The sequence below is a fragment of the Benincasa hispida genome, chromosome 9 (assembly GCF_027475165.1).
Source record: "Benincasa hispida cultivar pf3 chromosome 9, pf3_genome.v1.1, whole genome shotgun sequence".
NCBI classification, from domain to species: Eukaryota; Viridiplantae; Streptophyta; class Magnoliopsida; order Cucurbitales; family Cucurbitaceae; genus Benincasa; species Benincasa hispida.
In genome coordinates, this window is record NC_143486.1 from 58,049,426 (window position 1) to 58,068,545 (window position 19,120).

General features: G+C 34.9%; 1 pseudogene; it reads right to left on the bottom strand.

The window, feature by feature from the left end:
• Window positions 1–15,533: 15,533 nt before the first annotated feature.
• On the bottom strand, window positions 15,534–17,296 carry LOC150033961 (serine/threonine-protein phosphatase 7 long form homolog; annotated as a pseudogene).
• Between the last annotated feature and the right edge of the window lie 1,824 nt (window positions 17,297–19,120).

Sequence of the window (19,120 nt, forward strand, 5' to 3'; positions counted from 1 at the left end):
TGATATGATATATTTGATACATTATCATTGGAGGAATTAACATAAATATGATTTATATTAAATATCATAAAATAGAAAGAAAAAAATTATGGTTTATATGTTTTATATGATGAAATATTAAAACTACAGGTGATAAATATAATATGATAAATTGGTTATTATATTTATTTATAATATACTAATTATATGATAATTAATTATTCTTTTTCACAATAACCGACTTCAATGGGAGGTTATTGACGGTTTATGGTAACTGTGAGATAAAAGGAAAATATTTTGCAAAATCATAAAGTGAATTTCATTCGGATTGGTCTCACAAAAAATATATCGAGTAAAAGTGTTTTATTAAACGATTGCATAGAGAGCATACACGATCAAACATCGTGTCTTCTATATGATAGTTACTCGTTGCTACACGATTAAGTAGTAAGTCTATATGATAGGCTTCTTCTTACTACACGATCAAGTATCAAGTCTATACGATAGACTTCCTTCTACTGTCGCATACTCGATTTCAATCGTTCACCTCATTCATTCCTCTATCCAAAGTCACATAGAGCCCACAACTCCTGGATTCTCACACCGAGAATACCAAGGTAGCCTTTGTGGTGGTGTCTTATTCCGTTCGAGGGTCGAGGATCGAGTTGCACTCGATAGTGATCGAGGATTCTCCAATTCGTGTTGTTGGTTATTCTGATCATTGCGTTCAAGTTGCTATTTGGACGCGTTGCTAATTGATCGAAGGAAATACGTGAAGAAGGAGTTCTTCAAAGGTATCACACTCGATGCCTTATTCATTCTTTTAAGAAGCATGCTTGTAATTTACTCATTATGCATAATCTATTCTTTTAGACTGTAATTGTTTGTGTTCTTTCTCAATGGAGTTTGGAATGATCCGCTTCCGCTCATTGGTCCTGTATTTAAGAGTTCCTTCATAGTAATTCTTGTAAGTGTGACCCTCCATTTTTAGATTTTCATAGAACGGTATCAATAAGCCCTCAAATTGAAAGACAATGTTGAAGGCAAAACTAAGAAACCCTATTCATTTATGAAGTTTGGGTTGTTCAGAATCCTATGTTGCAACCATCTGAGGGGATAGTCGCTGAAAAAATGACTAGCTAATGCCGCCTAAAAACGGCAGCAGGTGCAATATAAAAATATTACGGCTCAAACTAATGGTAGAGACCGTAGGATATGTTGACACATTTTCTTCACTCACTTACTATGAACAACTTCCCCTATTTACCTTATTATTGACCCATGCAAACACTTTTTGAATGGAGAAGTCGTAGTAGAAACAATACGAAGCTGAGCATGGAACTCACGATGTGAACTCTTAGGGCGTGAGATCTAAAAACAATATATCATATATAATGTCAATCTCCCAGTGAAGTGTTCTAATTGATTGGGTATATTCATTTACATAGGTATATGCCTGTCAAAATATCCTAAGTCTAGGCGATTATCCAAGTATAACAATTATATTTGGATTCAACCTATAATGTCTAAGTGACAAAGCCATTTTATTTCCTCATACCACTCACGCATGCTCATAAAACTGAATTAACAATGCTCAATAATTCGGTTATTATCCCCAGGTAGTAGGTATTCTGTAAACCATCAACTTAAGTACCTCCAACCCTAGATAGAATTATAGACCAGTTGAGTTTGTAACCAAAGTTTTACAAGACAATGACACATTTTAACTATTAAAACAAGTTTTTATTTGTTAAGCTTATTGTAGATTTTAAATGTCTAATTCATTTTATAACACTTTTATAAGACTATTAACATACTATAACATACATCAAGCATTCCATAATTTAATATAACAACTTATATTAAATACACGAAATCCTAAATCATGTATACTATATATATTGTAATATATTATAACATACTTTCAATGCATGAAACATGTTTTCTATGGTGGGATTTTAAATCTACATGGCATACTTTATGCACATACAAGATTTAATTTAATTAAACATACATTCAAAATGCATAAATAATTAAACATACATTAAAATGGATTGTTTGACATTCTAAGCAAGCAAAAGCCTAAAATCATTACAAAATAATTCAATACAAGTCTTGAACCGCCCAAATCGATCCGAATCGACTCTGAACCACCTGAACCAAATCTTCAAGACCCAAACTGGCTTAATCAGTTCTGTTGAACCGTCGGTTCGTTGACGCGCATGCCTTCTAGGTCGGGATAAATAGTGTTGCAACTTTTCATCCCAGCATTGCAATGTCGCGGGATTTTCCTTCTAATCTAGGTTGGCTGAAAACAGCATCGCAACACTATAAGTCAAAAGCTTCACCTGCTGCTGAGTATGTTTCGATTCTTCTTCAATTACAACCTAATTGTAACTCTATTGACTCTAACAAATTTATACTCTCTTAATCACACATTAAGGTCCATAAACAAAGAGCCAATTACAACAATTACTTCATAATTGAAGAGAAATCTAATGCCAAAACCCTAATTTATTTGTTTCAGCACTAATTTCATGCAACTTTGAAAAACACCCACCAAGCTAAAATTAACGTGAATTGGGTGCTTAAAACATGCTCTAATACCAACTGATGGAGTTGACACTCAACATGCAAAGAGATTTGAATTTTAAACACTTTAATTACATTAATTTTAGTGGATTAGCATGCATGTCCAAGAAAATATCAGGAATAGGGTTTGTAGAATACAACTTTTGATGAATCCTTTTAGAACTTCAATCCTCCACAAAATTCTTCTTCAATTCTTGAAGTAGACTACCATAAAAGCCTTCTCTACTATTCTCAAGCCTTATATCGGGTGGTGGAACCCAAATTGGGAAGAATTTTGGGATGAACTTTTAGAGTTAGAGAGGGTATTTTTTCAGGAAAAATAACTTTAGCTATTCAGATTGCATGATCTATTTCTCTTCAAATCAACTTGAATTCATGTAATTTGAATATGCAAAATGAATAATGCGGGAGATTGACACTCAATCATCCACTAAATGAGTGGAATAGGTGGAGGTAAATGGAAAAAGTGGGAAAAGCTCACTTTTCCATTATTTTCCTTTTTAATTTAATTTGATTTTCTAAAAAATAACAAATTAAATTTAAATGAAACAATTTATGAATTTATTTATTTTTTTCAAATCGAATTCAACATTATTTAAAACAATTAATTAATTAAACTAATTTAATTAATTAATTTAATATCAAATATTAAATTAATAAAACACCTAATCCAAATATGAATCCCTATTAATATTTAAATCTTATTTAAACATTTCTAATTCTCCAAAATTGTTTAATTTGTTAATTAAATGTTTAATTATATTGAATATAATAATCTAAACCCTAAATCGAATTTGAACATTTCAAATTCTCTTAACATGTTATTCTAAGGTCTAATCCTTTTACGAGCTAATAAAGGGACCTAATGGACCTACAGATCATGAGCTCAAATGATTTGAGATTAATTGCTTGAACTCTTTAAATCAAATTAATTAATATTTATTAACTACCGAGAAACTTCATTTAGCTCAGTAGTTGCACTCTCCTCACTATAAGCTTGATTTGAGCATGATCAGTAAGTCGATCCTTCACAGGTTGTTCATATTTACAGCTAGATCAAAATTACCATTTTAACCTTACAATACATCTTACTCCTTAAGTTTCCACTAATCTTGTAATGAACAATTGGTTTATGGTCCTACCAATAAACTGAGTCTCTTTCAACCATAAAGAGGGCGGGACCCCTTCGTTCAACACTAGGAATTAGTACTTAAGAGACAACCTATCTACTAACCCTAAAACGGGTAGGAGTGAATTTCATCTTGCAGGATTATGTCCCCAACTATCTATCCAGTCTTATCCCTAAAATGGGAGGCTTATTGAGCGATGATGTTGAGCCACTCTCACCCACGCAAATTAAAGTATAATCCCTAATAAACAAGAGTTCATAGTTAGCTTAGGATTGAAATCAAGTTATCTTAGGTCATCGAATTGAAATAGTTAGTTTTAACAGTAAACGGTTGTTATAAAGAAAAATGACTATTTCATGGTCCGGTCTTATGCAAACATCTTTTACATAGGATGCCCCCACTCGCACATCTCCACATGAATGACTTTGGGATCACATCACTTGTATCAATATACAAAGCGGGTTGCATCCATAGTGTCCCCAGGATAAGATACACAACACTCTCCATATACTTATTGACCATTTTGGCTATGCACTCAAACTTGATCCTCTTTTATATCTCTACATAAAGTTTAAGTATTCATGTTATAGCCATGGGTTCATTAGGTTATTGGATTTAGGAATCTATAAATGCAATTTATATGTTCAATAACAACTTATTGAAACAATCTCAATAACATCTTTATTGTAAATAAAAATATGTTTAACGTTTACAAACTGTGAGTTTTAGGACATATAACCCAACAACTTAATCAACCGACACCCTTGTTTGATTGTAAGATGATAGACTACTACCTTCAGATCGAGCCCCGACATCTCTTTGTAAGACCAAGCAAAAATGTCCCTATATTCAGTAAATAAACTCATATATTCGAGTTCCTCCTCATCAGAGAGAGATACGCTAATGAAAGTTGGGCGCAACTCTTCTACTGTGCTAAGATTTACCTCTTTGAGTTCATCCACTATGGATTGACCACCATTCTTCAGATCTGTGGAACATCTTCCACATCCTCTTCGGCTATTTCATTGTCATACTCTTCAATGATGGTAATGTGGTGACATGAAGTTTCACATTCCTCCTACTCTAAGCTTCCATTCTGAGGGTTAGTGAAGATAACGTCACAACTTTTCACCTTCGGGGAACCTTCGTTTATGTTGAGAGTAATGAAGATCTTTCTTTTCATTTGTGAAGGAACGACACTATGAACTTCCTCGTCATTCCTTGCTTCACAAGACGATTTCTCACCTAATGGACTTTCGATATCCTTATGCCTGAGGCATCGCCAAATTGACGTGTGAGATATCGACTCCTTCTTTCTTATGGCTATATTGAGGACGACATTGCGAGTTTCTTCTTCACCCTTTATCTCACTGGAGAGACACTTGTTGAAGTGATCCTCAACATCCTCGTGCCTAAGGTGATAAAAAATAGACGCGCGGGATTTTCCTTTGGTTTTCTTCAAAACTGCACCTAATCTTTCGAAGGTTGATGGTCACCTCACTACTGAAGATTGACATATGATTTCTTCTTCTTCTTTAAAAGGGATAGTGAACCTTCAAAAGGTTGAGTGTTGGATAGAGCTATGGGTCGTGCATGGACTTTTTTTCTCTACTTCCGTCATGCTCAATCTCTCAAAGACTAAAGCACGCACGACATGTGGACTGATGCGGTCGAAGGCTGAGGTTCTTTTATTCTTGCTCACCCTTTCTCCTACATCATTGACTTCCTCTACAGTTATATGGTTGTTGTCAACCGTTTTTTCCTTCACCCTTCTGGTTATGCGAATTGACTATGACGACTCATATCCAAGCCCCTTCCTCGATGCAAGTCTAGCATGCCCCTTATGTAAAAGCTTCTTCTGGGTCGAATAAAGCTCAGGTCGCTCATAAAACTTCAAGCTCTTAAACTTGGTATGAGTTATGAAGTCATAACCTGCTTTCACCAGAAGTTTGTAACTTTTAGGATCAAACCCGTTTTTCGTTCGTGTTTCGAGCAGATTTATTTTTGTCAAGTCTCCCTTTGGTTTATGGATTTCCTACTTTGTTATCGTCGTGAGTGGTGTAACGAAATTCTCTTTTAAGATTTCAACCTTACTTACCTTTAAGCCTTTTGAGCATTCCGGGAAAGGCGACTCACCCTTCTTACGTCTTGACAAAGGGACATAGCATAGGATCGGAGGACTTGGAGCTTTTTCGTCTTTTAAAACCGAAGTCTTTGTAGTTCTGGTGGATGACTCACTCTTTTTTGAGTTAAAGACCCGTGTCTTGTCGTTTGTTTCTTTCTTTACATTTGCTTATGATTTTAATTTGAATTCATCTCAATCCTTTATTAGTGGAGTCTCTACAAGCATTGCCTCACTAACACCTTCACTCTCCAAGTAAAACTTCGCATCTCTAAAGTGAGACTCAACTTTTGAAAATAGATTAAAGTCTACTTCAACTTTCTTAATCCCATCTTGATAGAACTTGAAACATTGATGTAGTGTCGAAGTTATCACCCTATTTTCATGAATGCAAGGACGTCCTAACAATAACTTATAAGTGGTTTTCGAGTCTATGATATGAAACAATGCACCAATCTTCAGGTCACTAATGGAGAGTTCTAAGCGTATCATGCCTATCGCCCTTTAGCTGCCTTGGTTGAAACCTTGAATTACTAACTTGCTGTTTGACAATTCTTCTATGAGGATGCCCAATTGCCTCATAGTCATCTTAGGCATTATATTGATAGATGATCCATTGTCGATGAGAATTCGACCAACTCTCTGTTCTCGAACATATCCCAAGATGTAGAAAGGCCTATTGTGAAGCTTTGATCCCAACAGTGGATCTTCATTTGAGAAACCTATGGATGTATAACACGAGGCATAGACACGCGTTGTAGAGATCGGTACACTAGATGCATTGGATTCTAACAATATGTTGAAGACAGCTGTCTTAGTTGCTTGAGGGACAACAAGTCATCTATGTTGATGGTAAGTCTTTTGATTCTTTCATCATTTTCGATGAACTTAGAGAAGTATCCACTTCTTTTATCGTACTGACAGCGTGAAAAATAACAAACTCTGGCATTTTCCCCGAACAACGGCCATAGAAATTCTCCCGAAGGAAATCTGCTAATGTCACTTGTCGTTTGGGTTCAAGAAAGTCCTCATCTTCCTCATTAACAAGTTTGGGCTTCCAAGCCTTCTTTTTTTCCTTCCTTTTCTGAGTATTGTTCTCTCTTTTATAACTTGGTAGGAGTGTAACTCTTTTTGGGTAGACCTCGACTTTCTCTTCTTTCGACGCATTACAAGAATCCATCTTTCATCATCGTCATCGTCAACATGCTCTTCTTTGTTTTGAAAATCTATTATTTGGGACGCTTGCTGAAACCAAACGACTACTGGTTCAAGGGTCCCAAATTGGACCAAACTTTCTCTTTCATCATAACATGTAGTCGATGTTGGAGCACTTGAAGTTACTACCACTATGGCATGGTTTGTTTGAGCAACCTTATCCAGATCCAGCTCAATCTTCGTCTTATGAGGCAACCTTAGAATCAACTCCTTTAGCACGAAACATTTTCGACTGGGTGGCTAACGACCCTGTGATACTTGTAGTAGTTAGGTTCGTCCACTTTCCCTACTTGTTCCGATAGTTTGCATTCCGATAGCTGGATAAGTTGATTTTCTAGTAGTTGTTCAAGCATATCTGCAACATCAGAATCAGGGAAGGAATAAACCTTTTCCTACCTCCCTTTCAAAGTTAAGCGACGTCTTTTGCCTCCATCGTCTTTCTTCTTAATTTTCTTCTCATTTCCTTTTGAAGAAAATTTTAGAGGGGTCACATTAACGACCATTCGTTCCTTTATGGCACTTTTCACAATCTTTTCAGTGCCTTCTAATTTTTTCTTGTCTTTCTTTACTTCAGGGATCAGGAAATCCTTAGTTCCCTTATTGGCGATGCTCACCTCCATATCATGAGCGCGAGTCGCCAATTCTTCAAACGTACGAGGTTTTACCCCGACAGAATATAAAGAAGTCCCTAGTGCATACATTGGGTGCACATTTCTACAGTAGATAGTTTAGTGAGTCGGTCTTTACAGCCAAGACTCAGAGCTCTTCATCGATAGATGTAGTTGATGACTGGCTCTCTTTTCGTTGCTTGGCATTTGTCAACTCCATCATGCTAACAGTACATTTGGTGCTATAGAAACGGTTAAAGAACTCTCTTTTCAACTGTTTCAAGCTATCGATCACCTTAGGCTCTAGATCAGTATACTAGTAAAAAAAACATTTCCTTTCATGGTTCTAACAAACTGTTAAACCAAAAAATCTCCTCTGGTTCCCGCGTTCTCGCATGTCTCAACAAGGTGGGCAATATGTTGCTTTGGTTACACCTTTTGTCGAATTAATGGAACTTCAGGAGCTGGTACCCAGCAGACATCCTTAAGTTGTCAATTCTATTGGTGTACGACTTGGAATACATATAAGAGCTCTGAGATGGGCTTTCGTACTGAGCCCTTATGGAGGTCATGATCATATTTTGCAGTTATTGGACCCAAAAATAGGCAACAGAAGTTAATTGTTGTGGTTGGTTTTCCTGCAACATGATATTCCCTTTGTCATTTGCCTTGATAGTAGGAGTTTGACTCGATTCAACAGTTTCACAAGCTTGCGTCTACTCTCTTAAGGCAACGATCTCATGATCTCACTCCTCTACAGCTTTCATAAGAAAAATTATCTTTCTTTCCATTTATGCTATGGCCACCTTGGCTGTTACATCTGTCATCATGACGGACATCACATCTAGGTGTGGTTCCCTCTTCGACTTGCTGAAGGTAGAAGTAGAGTTATCAAACAAGGGATTTTCTTTGATGACAATCCTGCCTTTAGAAGACTCTGTCATCTGTTTCAGAATGTTATGCGCGATGATGGTGAAGGAACTCGTTTTAAAGAGATTCTTGAGTGGAAGTGGATCGTCCAAATTTCATTTGGATTGAAAAATTCAATTTACAGCAAACATACAAGATATACATTCTAAACAAATTACAACATGCTTTTTGTAAAGAAAAGGGGTTCAAGGGATACTACCTTTGAAGAACTTTTCTTCTTGTAAATCCCTATCATGGTCATGAACCTCGAACATAGCAACAAACTTGAAGATCCTCTTCAGGAATTCTCGAACCAACAAGAGACACAACCACTGGTAGCCTTCAGTATACTCAAGGTAAGAGTCCAAGAGTGGTGGACTCTGACTATTTTGGTTTGGAGGATTTTTTTTTTTTTTTAGTTTGGAGGAGGTAGGAGATTGAAGAAGACATAGAATGATTCTGTGATACTCTCTATTGTATAGTTAATGCTTCAATCGTGTAACAACTCTAAGGAAGAAGAGAAAAGAATTTCTTTTATTCCTTTTGCCATAAAACCAATTAACCACCCATTAAATGGTTGGAGAGAAATTATGAATTGTTATCCAAAATAATAAAATTAATATAAATAAATATGATAACTAACTTATCATATCTTATTTATATTAAACTATATGTTATATCAAATATAACTCATAACCCATGTTGGAGTATATCAGCAAGAGCTGAAGCAACAAGGATCAATAAGCATTCTAATTCATTAATTTTGGTAGAAAATAAAGCATGTTCATATTAAAACAAGAAGGTTTCAAATCATACTTTTGTAGACCACCTCAAGATCTTCCCCACTATTCTCTTGGAGCTTTAGATTGAGTTGTAGAATTCAAAATAAGCTTGAATGAAGGGAACTTTGAGAAGAACTCACAGCACAACCCACTTGAAGAACACCTTCTTCAACACGAATTTTTCAGCAAAAATTCTACAGTTGCATGCATCAATTCCACTTCAATCTTCTCAATACATTGCAGGACCTTCATGCAAAGAAGATGATTGTATAAGATGCAGCTCATGCTTGGAGTTATTGAAGCCAAAAGAAGTAGGTTTTGTGTGAGTAAGTTGAAAGGTGTAGTTGGAAAAAAAAACCAAAATTTCATTTTTTGTGTTTTTCAATCTTTTTCAAATTTTTCAATTGATTTCTAAAATTGAAAATATTATTAATTTTACAAAATTAATTTCATAAATTAATTTAAAATTAATAAATAATTATTTAAACAATTTAAATAATTCTAATTAATTTAATATCAAATATTAAATTAATTTTACACAAATCCACCTTCTTATATTTAAATCATATTTAAATATTAATTCTCCAATTTCATTTAATTCTTAAAATTAAACGTGTAATTATATCTCATATAATTACTAATTCCTTTAATTCTAATTTGAACATTTCAAATTAACTTATCGCGCTACTCTAAAGCTAATCCATTTACGAGCTAGTAGGGGGACCACGTGGACCTACAAATCATGGGCTCCAACGATCCAAGATTAATTGGCTAAACTCATTACACCGAATTAACACCCATTCGTTAACTAATGGGCCACTCCATTAAAACCCATAGTTGAACTCCCCTCATTGTAGATATATTATCTCCACTCGATATAACCATGATTAGTAAGTTAACCCTTCACAGGTTATTCGAAATAACGGTTGGGTCAAATGTTTGTTTTATCCCCGAGATTACCTCTTGTTCCTTAAGTCCCACTAATCCTTTAATGAACAATTGATTTGTGATCTAATCAACAAATCGAGTCCCTCTCGGGCCAATGAGAGGGTGGAGACCTTTGTTCAAGACCCAAAGTCGGCACTTAAGGGAACAACCTCTCTACTATCCCTAAGAGCAGGTAGGAATGAATTCCTTTTTCCACTTTATGTCCCCAGCTATCTACCTAGTCTTACTTCTGTAATGGGAGTTTATTGAGCTGGCGTTGTTGAGCTAACCTTCACCTATGCAAATCTAAGGATAATTCCAAATAAATAGGAGTTCATAGTTAGATCAGGATTAAGGTCAAGTTATCTAGGTCATCGTTTTGAAATAGTCAGTCTTAAACAGTAAAAACGTTATAAAGTAAGAGTGACTGATTTTGTGGTCCGATCTTGTACAAACCCATTTGCACAGGACACCCCCACTCCTCATGTCATAACATGTACGAATTAGGATCACTTCATTTGTGGCACTTTACAACTATTTGTAACAACTACAGAGTAGGCTGCATCCAACGGTGTTATCAGAATAAGGCACCCAACCGTATTCATATACTACATATCATTTTGACTATTTACTCAAACCACACTTTTATGTCTCCACATGCAGTTCAAGTACTTATGTAATAGCCAAGGGTCTTTTAGGTTTATTGGATTTCTAATAAGCAATACAAATATTCAATAATAACTTATTGAATTTTCAGAATAAGTTTTATTGTTTACAAACCACGAGTTTTAGGACATAAAACCCAACAACCCATAGTTTTAATATTGTGTCATATACAATATAAACTATAGTTCATATTCTCTATTTTATGGCATTTAATATAAATCATATTTATATTAAATTTAACAACTATGAATCACATTCATAGAATACATATTTGAATCCCATTCAAATATTTATTTCCTCCAAATAAACTATAATGTATCAAATACATTATAACAATTATATCATATATAATTATATCATATATAATTAAATTCCCTCTTATTAATTTGAACAATTCAAATTAACCCAAAAATTGATTCTCAACTAAATTCTTTTGAGCTATCAAGTGGACCTTATAGACATGTAAGTTAAAGCTCTAACGGTACGTGAATAATTAATTAAACTCTTTAATCACATTATCCACCATCCGTTAACTGTCGGGCACTCCACTAAAGACTGACAACTGCACTTTTTGCACTACGGATATATTTTTGTGTCCATTAGATATAACTAATCAACAGTACGATGATCCTCACAAATTGCTCATAAGTACAGCCAAGCCAAATTACTGTTTTGCCCCTGTAGTTACATCTAACTCCTTAAGTACTACTGATCCCTCTAATGAACAATAGATCATAGTCCCACTATGACTAAACCCCTCTCGGGCCAAAAGAGGGTGTGGCACCATATTGTTCAAGACCCAAAATCAGCCCTTAAGTGAGCAATTTATCTACTTATCCCTGCTTCGGGAAAGAAGTGAATTTCATCTTGTGTAGCTGTGTTCCCAACTCTCTAATCAGACGAATCCCTAAAATGGTAGGCTTGTTGAGTCGGCGATCTAGCCATTCTCACCTATATAAATCAAAGGACCGCCCTCATAAGCAGGAGTTCACAACTCACTCAGGATTAAGGTCATGTTACCTGTGGTCATCCTAGTGAAATGAAAGTCCCTATTATGAACGGTGTTATATAATGAGACTAAACATTTCGTGGTCTGGTCTTATACAAACTCCTTTGTATAGAATATCCCTGCTTGCATGTCTAATACATGAATAATCAGAATCAGATCATTTGTAGCACTTTATAACACTTGTAATACCTACAAAGCGGGTCATATTCGTAATGTCACCAGGATAAGGTACCCGACCTTATCTATTTACTACAGACCATTTAGGTTATCACTTAAACATGATCCACCTGTATGTCACATACATGTTTAAATTACAACGATAATCTTGGATGTTAGTTGATTGGTTTGTGGTTAATGCAATTAAAATATCACATATTTTATAGACAAAGTGAATAAAATATCATATATTATTAATCACATAAGAGTTTTTTCATATAAGGTTTACAAACTATAGAACTCTACGAGATTTAGGACATCAACCCCAATAGACGGGACCTTACTTTTGCTCCAACGTAACCTTCTTTGAGCGACTGCGGATGACAGGTCCCGTGTAAGAGTCGCTTGCAGTAGTTATTTTGGATGCAACCTTATCTAGTGCCATTGATTTATTTGAATGCTGAGAGAGAGATGAGAGGTAGAGAGATCCCACTGGGCATGCCAATTTGTTCGCATGAGGTTTCCGGAGAAACTTGTTTCATGGAGTTGAACTTAAGTTAGTGTTGATGTTGATATAATGTGATGTGGTTCGATCTCTAGTACTTGATCTTCTGATTCTCTCTCAGTTGAATGCGTACACTTGACTTGAAGAAACGAAGCACGTGATATTCTTGAAGTCGAAGTCTTGGAAGAGTCTTTGTATCTTCAGGAGACTTGTTTCTTCAAGGAGTGTGCAACTTCAGAAGTCTAGGAGCCTTCAGCTCTGATTGTTGAGAGAATTCTCTCTGGGCTCTCTGGAATGTAGAATTGTTGAACCCATAAATGAAGAGAACTTCTCTATTTATAAAGTTCCCAGGTGAGCTTCGTGGGCTTGGGTTTGGTTGGTCCATGGACCTGACCCTTGGGCTCAACTAATTAGATTTGTGCCTTATTTGACATTTGAGTCAAATTAAGTCTATTTTAGACTCAATTGGACTTTAGCCCAAATAATAATATCAAATTGAACCAAATTAATTTTATTCAATCCAACGATCATGAACGAAACATGTGGCATCATCAAAATTCGCCAATTTATGTCTTCAACTTCAATTTGGGACACATGTCAACTTCTAATTAGTCTCAAATTCAATTATTTGGAATTTCATAATGACGTGGCAATTTTCAATTGGCCCAAAATTTCTCATTCAACACCAATATTTACTAAAAATACTACAGACATAATTTTCCATGTAAAGAAAATATTTTGTTGAATAAGCATTTTCAGAAACAAGCCTCTATCTAATATAAAGAATGTAGTGATAACCTGAGTGACAACAACCAAACTTAAACAATATATTGCCAATACATAATTTCTAACAATTATATTATAACAAATCTAGAAAATGTAAAAAGAATAAGCAACAAAAAGCCAATATTTACTAAAAAAGCAAAAAAAATCAATATAATTTAAATAATAAATATGTTAACTTATTTAAAAAGCATAAATATCAATTTAAATTTTTTTTAATTTTTATAACTTTTAAAAAATAATGATTGAAAAATTAAGACCTCAAATCCTCGTCCAACATTTTAAACATTTAAAATTTTATCAATCTTTAGGAAAATAAATTTTAGATTTCCCCTCTTTTTCTAATAAGGTTTAGATATTTTTTTTTCTTTCTTAAAAATCTGATTTTTTTAAAAAAAATAAAATGACAAAAATAGGGCTGGAGGGAAACTTTTTCTAAGAATTGGTGTTTTGGAAAACTATTGACAAAATTAGGGTAGTGAAATCGTGTACCGGGTACACGATTTTCGATATACGATTTCCATGTGGCAAACTCGTGTACCCGGTACAAGAGTACCATTTAATCCAGTCAGCACCACGTCAGCTGACTAGTTGACCGGTTAGACTAAACGATCGTTTAGGAAAAACGTATACGATCGTTTAGAGAAAATGTGAGGCAGACGATCGTTTAAACGAACGAGCTTCTATCGTATAGACTCCCGCGATCGCTTTCACGGATTCTTTTGGGCGCGATAATATGAATGCTCAAAATTTTCAAAATGAAAACAATTTTCATTGTTTTAATCTGCCGGTTACCATAACCATCGTAGCCCCACTTCCCACGTTTGAACGTGGATAAATCCGTTAATTATTTAATCAATTAATAAATATAATTATATTATATTTATATCCTATAGTTTGATATCATATATCTATTATAGTATTTTCTCCTCTACTTGATATAAATCATATTTATATCTGATTTTCTCCAAAATAATGTATCTCATACGTCTAGCCAATTATATCATATATAATTAACCAGTCAAATTATATCATATATAATTGAACTTTCTCTTGTCAATTTAAACATTTCAAATAAACCCAACATTGGTTCTTGACTTTATCCAAACTACCCAGATGACCTAATGGACCTATGGCTCGAAGCTCCAACGGTACGTGAATAGCTGACTAAACTCTTTAGCCACGAGATCCACCATCCATTAACTATCGGTGATTCCACTAAAGACCAATAGTTGAACTCTTCTTACCACAAATATATTTCAGTGTCCATCGGATATAACCAATCATGAGTACGATGACCCTTTACAGATGCTTGTAAGTACAGCTAGACCAATTTACCGCTTTGCCCCTGTAGTTACATCTCACTTCTTAAGTACTACTGATTCCTCTAATGAACAATACAACATAGTCCAACTATGTGTGAACACCTCTCAGGCCAAGAGAAGGTGTGTGGTGCCACATCGTTCAAGCCCTGGAATCAGCCCTTAAGGGAGCCATCTATCTACTTACCCTACCTTGGGGAATGAGTGAATTTCATCTTGTGTAGTTGAGTTCCCAGCTCCCAAATGAGATAAATCCCCAAAATGGCAGGTTTGAATCGATGACCTAGCCATTCGCACCCATACAAATCAAAGGACTATCCTCAATAGCAGGAGTTCCCAACTCTCTCAGGATTGAGGTCATGTTACCTATGGTCATCCTAATGAAGTGAAGTCTCTATCATGAATAGTGATATATAACGAGACTTTAACACTTCGTGGTTAGGTATTATACAAACTCTTTGTATAGGACGCCCCCGCTCGCATGTCCCTAACACGAATGATCAGGATCAGACCATCTGTGACAAGTCACAACACTTGTAACCATTCCACAAAGCGGGCCACGTCTGTAGCATTACCAGGATAAGGTTTCCCTCCTTTATCCATTTACTACAGACCATTTTGGTTATCACTCAAGACATGATCCACTTATATGTCACCACATATATGCTTGCGACACATACAGATAACCAGGGATTTTATGTTTATTGGTTTGTGGTAAAGCAAATAAAACAAATAACCGAGCAAAACAACAAGATGTGAAGTAAATATCATATATTAACAATCACAAGTGTTCGTATATATTGTTTACAAACTACAGAACACGAGACTTTAGGGCATCAACCCCAACAGACCCCTCTGGCCCTTACCCCTCATGGGGTTGTCTTCGTGTCCCCCTAAATTAGGTTCACCCTGTTGTCGCTGTCGTCTACGACGAATACGTCTTCAATCAGTGTCAGCAACATTGAGTTGTCTTGTTTATTGAATAATACCTTCTACGTTGACCAATGTTTGCTGACACATTGAATCCAATTCTGGTAAGTTGTTCTGCACCGAATATTGTTGAACATCGTCGATAAAATTATTCTGTACAATAAAAAAATAAATATTAAACAATATTCATATCATATATATGGAAAATGTCTGATTTTAAATCTTTTACCATGCAGTAATAGTAAGCGCCGTCAGGTGTGATAAATCGCCTCGTGATCGAATTGTACCAAGGAAAGTAGTCATCTGATACAGCTGGCCCATTTGTTAATTCTCCTTGTGCACAACGATCATGTCGTTCATGCCAGTAGGATAAATATTCCGCATGGATTCGATGCCAGACTTGGTCGTGCTTACCTCTCAAATCGATCTGGTGTAGTATTGGGAGTGTATAGGACAACGAAGGTATCGTTTGTCGTAGACCGAACTGTCTCAACACACGATCTGGATGATGCCACTCTACTATATGGAAGCATATAAGAGGGCTAACGGTCAACCAGATGTCTTCACCATCACGACAATAATCAGATAAGGATGTCTAAATCTGTTGTGTGTATGGAGTCCAAATAATCTGACAAAAAAAAAATAAGTATACATATAAAATGTTTTAAATATTCATTTATATATACATTTGCTACTTGATTGTGCATCAGCATGCCGAATATTTTTCTATACACGAGTAACATATTTGTTGATTGTTCAGAGGCAGTTAATACACCACTTCATCTAAAATTATAAAAAATACAATTAATTTATATTCTTACATAAAATGGTAACGAAATAAATATATAAATGAAATAATACCTGGCACTAAGTGGACGATGATTTGGGGCCTGTAGCTGGACTTGTGGTGCTATAATTGGAAATCGATCATAAGCCCATACTTGTAATAGTATCAGTGGCCTCGTTATTTCCTATGCTTGTGCATTGAAAGCTCGACAAAGTTCTCTATACAACCACGCAAGACATGCACCACCCCACGAGTACATACCAGCGTGCTCAAAATCAGACAATAGTGGGAGGAACATGAGATGCACTAGAGTATTTGACTTGTCAGCAAATAAAAATCCTCCAATAAGCTGTAGGATGTATGCTCGTGCATACCTACGTACGCTGATGTTGTCTGCATGGGGAGGTAATTCTGGAAACTAGGACGCCAACCAAGGGATACTCAATCTTGATCCCATCAGATCCTCTGGTAGAACACCTAAGAGCTCTTCACAAACATTCTTCCAATCATAGTACAGTGAACCTGTCAATGGTTACCCGTCCACTCGTAACCCAAATTGTATGGCAACATCCTGCAGCGTAATCGTACATTCCCCACAAAGCAGGTGAAATGTGTAGGTTTCTGGTCTCCAACGCTCAACTAAAGCAGTAATAAGGTGTCAATCAAGCTGGATAAAACCAATTTGTGCAACCCCAAGAAAACCTGCCTACTGAACATATGGAATAATATGTTGATCAAATGGTATAGTATGTTGTGCAGTCGCCTCCCTTCTCCAACAACTCAACACTACAGTGGAAGAACTATTCCATACTGTTTGTGAACGATACGTATTTTGTTGGTATAATTATACATGATTAGAAGGACAAGGCTCCATTACCTAAGAAGTTCAAATTACATTACATAATAAAATCCATGACATAAAAGATACATAAAAAGTACATAAAAAGATACAATTACATAAAATAAATTTAGTACATAAATGTTAGACATATTTAAATAATAATATGTTTAATTAAAGTATGGGCTATGTATGTGGATTAATAATTTATCACATTGGGTTATTTTATTAGATTGGGCCTATTATCTGATCTAATTAATTAAGACCCTAGATTCCTAAATTGAGTATGGACTTAATGGGTAGAAGCCCATTCCTAGTTAATTAGAGTTTAATGGGGACCCTAATTGAACTAGTATATAAAAAGACCTTAGGCTATGGTCCCCAATATATCAAAACAATAAGCACTCAGTCTTTCTTGAATCCCATTTAGAGAGAGATCCCACTAAGGGCATTCGTAGTTTTGGTTGAGGAAGACCATAGTCATCCATCATCATCTTGAAGCTATCATCAATTTTTCAATAGAATCCGGTATGCTATTCTTGACAATTTGATATGAGTGATCCTAGGGTTTATCTATTCAATATAGATATTAGAGTATTTATGCTAACAAGTGGTATCAGAGCATGAATTTCATGTTGGATTGTTGGTTTATTCGTTTTTTATTGGTATTGTGATTCAATTTTCGTTTTGGTTAAAGAATTTAAAGATTATTCTTGTTGTGGCATGAACACCACCTAAAAGCGAAGCCCACAAATTGAATCATCTTACCAATTATTTAGATTTTGTCCCTTTTTTTTTGTTCTTTTAGTAATTTTTTGTGATTAATAGTAAGCATGAACACAGATTGTGATTAAAAGAATAAAAAAAAATGCACAGATTGTGCATATTGTTGTATCGCTGGCAATTGCCAATTCTTTTTTTTTTTCCCATGGCGGCAAGTTTCTTTCAATAGAATCCGTTTCTTTCAATGGTGGCGGAAGCAAGACTTCAACGCTGATGGTTAGCAAGCTAAGATACTAGACGTCGATTGGAGAATCAAATCGGTCAATTGGCAATTGAAATTTTGCTAATATTGCTTATTTGATTTTGCAGGTGATTCTTGATCTTAATTATTGATAATTGAGTGAATTTAAATATAGCTTTTAAATTAATAAGGTTTGTGAATTTGAATCTAAAGTTTTACTAGTGATTTAAGTCAAGATTTGAATAATCATGTTGTGGATTCAAGACTAATTGATCATGTTATGGTTTAAATTTAAATATGATTGATAATGTAATTTAAATTTAAATTTGATTGATGATATTTAGCGATATTCACATGTTTTATTGCTTTAATTGTATTATGTGTATGCAATTATTAAGTAAATATTGGTAAAGACTATTTTGTGTTCTTCCTCTTTTATTTTTGTACAATAATATTATTATATTATTGAGTCTTATATTTTAGATTGAGTTGGTCAAAATAATATGTTACCAAAGTAGCCTCTGTTATCTAGATTAATTTAATTCTAAAATATAAGATGTGCATATTCATGAATTTATGCGGATAATTATCGGTCCAAAGGAAGATAATTATTTGGCCAATTTGTGGGTATGCATATGGTAATGAGTATGTGACAATTATAAGGATTGCTCATGTAAAAAATAGTCGGTCCAAAGAAAGGTTATTTTTTGACAGAGTTAATTGTTAGTACTTTGATTACTACGTTGAGAGTACCATTTACAGTTAGTGTTTTTGCCCAAAGGCTGGACATCAATGTTATGTTAGGTATCTTGTTAAAGGGGCCCACCACATATGTGAAATTATTTTGTTATATTTTAATTCTGAGCATATGTTTTGTTGTTTATTGTTTCAATTGA